Source organism: Bombus affinis, unplaced genomic scaffold (genome assembly GCF_024516045.1).
Source record: "Bombus affinis isolate iyBomAffi1 unplaced genomic scaffold, iyBomAffi1.2 ctg00000993.1, whole genome shotgun sequence".
Classification (NCBI taxonomy): Eukaryota; Metazoa; Arthropoda; class Insecta; order Hymenoptera; family Apidae; genus Bombus; species Bombus affinis.
In genome coordinates, this window is record NW_026109488.1 from 13,787 (window position 1) to 17,371 (window position 3,585).

The 3,585-nt window shown below is 30.7% G+C and overlaps 1 long non-coding RNA gene across 1 annotated transcript; it reads left to right on the top strand.

Annotated features, from left to right (window-relative positions):
• The first annotated feature begins 2,748 nt into the window (after window positions 1–2,748).
• On the top strand, window positions 2,749–3,356 carry LOC126928484 (uncharacterized). The gene is made up of 2 exons (XR_007716707.1): window positions 2,749–2,897; window positions 3,014–3,356. It is a non-coding gene; the product is annotated as an uncharacterized LOC126928484 (long non-coding RNA).
• Window positions 3,357–3,585: the final 229 nt, after the last annotated feature.

The window sequence follows — 3,585 nt, forward strand, 5'->3', positions numbered from 1 at the left end:
TCATACTTTTCATTTCAACCAATTCCCTTTCCTGGTTGCCATCCCATTCCCCTTAACATTGCTACACCAAAAGCATCAATAGGAATTTTTTCATAATCTTCTAACGTAGACTGAAAAATACAAAACGATATTTATAATATGCAAATGTAATACATCTGTGCATTGCACATCAATATGTTGATAACGTACCTGTTCTTTGCCTCTTAATGATTCATCTTCTACTAAAGGTAAAGTTAAATCATTTGTTTTAGTTTCATATTTATTCTTTGACTTAAGTTCCCCAATGATTTCTTTAGTCGCTTGCTCTTCTAAAGTAACAACTTTATTTTCACTATCTTCAACTGGCTCTTTCTTTATTGATATTATTGGCGATGTTTTTCCATTAGATAGCTTTGATTTTGCCTCGTTAACACTAGCGTCTCCTACCTTTTCCTTATCTGCCTTCGGAAGGAAAATGTCTGCATCTATTTTATTAAGAATTCTATCATGCCAGGTTTTTGAACCTAGTAATGGAATAATTAGAGGTTCATCTTTTTTTTCTTCCTCATTGAAATAAAAAAATTGTTTTCAAATATATATATTCCGCTATTGGTGATTTTTATAGGTTAGGTTGAGGTTATATGTTTCTTGATTATAAATTTTACTTTTTGAACTCACCCTATTACTTTAATACCTTTCTCATCAAGGCATTCAATGTAATCAACTTTCTTTTTTTCTTGTGGAATAGCATTTTTTAACACAGGTTTCTTAATAGATTTCGCAAAACCGAAGGAAATCTTCTTTCCTTCTTCTGCCATTTATTTGTTATTTTAACACTGACTTATAGATCAATACACATGTATATACTAGACATAAAGATTGATGTCACTTGAATCTACGTACATGAATCTGATATCTTATTATACTTTATTAATCTACTCAAAATTACTTGCACATTACTAAAATTTCATTCCGACAATGTATCAAGCGTCTGAATAAGTGACATTAAAGTAAACATATATCAAAGAGGAAATAAGAAGAACTGACGCCTATGGTTTTCTATGTTACAGAGCTAGTGCTGCATCATACGGCCAAATGCCGAAGGTGGCTTATGCTAGTATATACCTGCCTATACGTTTCAATGAGAAAATCGATATTATGTGTTCATGTGAAAATTCACATTTCCCTAGGAGCTGTATTTTGATAGATTTAAGCTTCTAATGGAGCATTTTAAACGTATAGAGTATACTATGAAGTAGATAGTAGTGCGGATCATTTTATATTCATAGAAAGTTTGAATGTATAGAAATGTACAAAATGCTCATGATATGCAAAAATATGCAAAATATTCAAAGTAAACCAATCATCAAAAAGTTTAGAAGGTGAAACAAATTTCTTTAATAACACCTAGATTAATTTTTATTTGTTAACAATCCCATATATAACCATAGCTTTCGCCCGGCGCATATACGCGCCCATACATGCGTTAATAAGATAAAAGGAAATAAAAGACAGATTATCGATAAAATACACTAACACATATGTAATACGTGGAGATATTACCACTCAGATTACACATATTATATATTATAAGGGAAGATGTATACCACGTATACATATATGTAGAACGAACATTTCAAACTTGTTTATAACGCGTGCGCACACATACATGCACGCACACGAACAATTTTTCGAACGATAATTATATTAATAATTTATAACCATTTATATTTTTATATTTTTATATTTTTATATTTTTATATTTTTATATGATAAGCATTTATATTTTTTAAAATATGTTCTTATGGCATACATATTTATTCCACGCTTCATATCTATCCACATCCGTAACTGTAGGTGACATTGTTTTTTAACAATTTTGCTATTATTTCATAATTCTTTAATTCATATTTCAAAGTCGTAACAGATGTTTCTTTTTTTTTTTTTTTTTCAAGTTTTTCCCATATTGGACTTATTTCGAGCAGCCATGCTTGCTTACAAAGCAATTTTATATCCACGCAAGAATATTTTTCAGTAGATTTTATTATGTGGTTTACAATATCCATATTCTCTAATAACTGGTTGCTAAGGTATAATTTGAACATACCAAGTCGAGTAACTTCATTTGGTAATGATACGTATATTTTCTTTTCAAGGCATCTGCGTAAAGCTGCATCAATGTCCCTAATAATATATTTACAATAAATATTATTGTTCTGTTATATTAATAATAACAAAGGAATATTCCGCACAACACAATAATTAAGATTAAGATAATGAATAATTATGATATTAAGATATTTTCTACTTAGAAAACATTGAAATAGCGTGATATACATAGCAAGGGCAATTAGTTGCAGCCAAAAGAACTACATTAGAATTTTCGTTAGATACTAATCCATCCAATCTAGAAAGAAGTTCTGATCTGAATCTCTTTGCAGGTTCAGACAATGTACAGTTTACTCCTTTATTTGTGCCTATCCAGTCAATCTCGTCGATAAAAATAATTGTAGGCGAAAAATTATAGGCAAGTTCAAATAAAACCTGTTCAGTTTAACAAATGTATTAATGTAACTATTCTATTTATATATGATTATTATTATATATGATATATTCCAGAATCTCTTCTTCATAGACAAAGGAAATCAACTTACACGGATATACTTCTCGGAATCACCTCTCCATTTGCTCACCAATGAGCTGGCCGTTATGTTAAAAAAGGTGCATTGACATTCCAGGGAGAAAATGGGCCTTTAAAAAAGATAAGGTACTTGAGGAGATACACAATGGCCTCCTTAATAGCAGATTTACATTCCTCTAGGCCTACGATGTTGTCCCAATATACATTTAATTTTGTCAGTATGATTTCCTACGACAATACAAAGATGAAATGGCGCATAATCTCCGTATTAATTTCCGTAAGTGTTATGTAATTCGTTATTTAAAGCTTTACTGAAATCAGTATTTACAATACGTATATTAATCGAAAATAACTTACGCATGAAATGTCTTCAATAATCTTCCATAATTCCAGATTGTCTATATAAAGCTTCTGAGCCTATTTTGATATCTTTGATTGCGTGGATTGTTCCATTAAGATGTTAAATAGCTCTCCTCTTCTGATGAAGATTCATCGCTTTCATTGGCGAAAATTGATGTCACTGTCATTGCGAGATTAATATCATCCGTAGCATCACCCCTCATCTTCTGTTGTGCATTCCTCCCTTTCACAGACCCAGATACAGACTCACTTCTCGTTTGTTTGCTAACAGATTTGACACGTTTTACTACTTCTTCAAAGATTGAATGATATTGTAATCGATACGTTGAATACGTTGAGAACGTTGAATAGTGTTAAATAATTTAAATTCTTACACTTTGTTCGCATTTGTCATTTCCCTCGTCTTTATTTCCTTTTCAGTTATTTTCTTGCACAATATAGGATATTTTTGGAATTTCATCTTGTAATAATTTTCATATTCTGTAAGAATAATTTCCAAATCGACGTTGTCGCAGACTCGATATTTCCGAGGTAGACGAGCTTCCCGGATTAATACATCGCTAATGTCTACATATCTAAAAAATATAATTTTTAATTCATTGAAC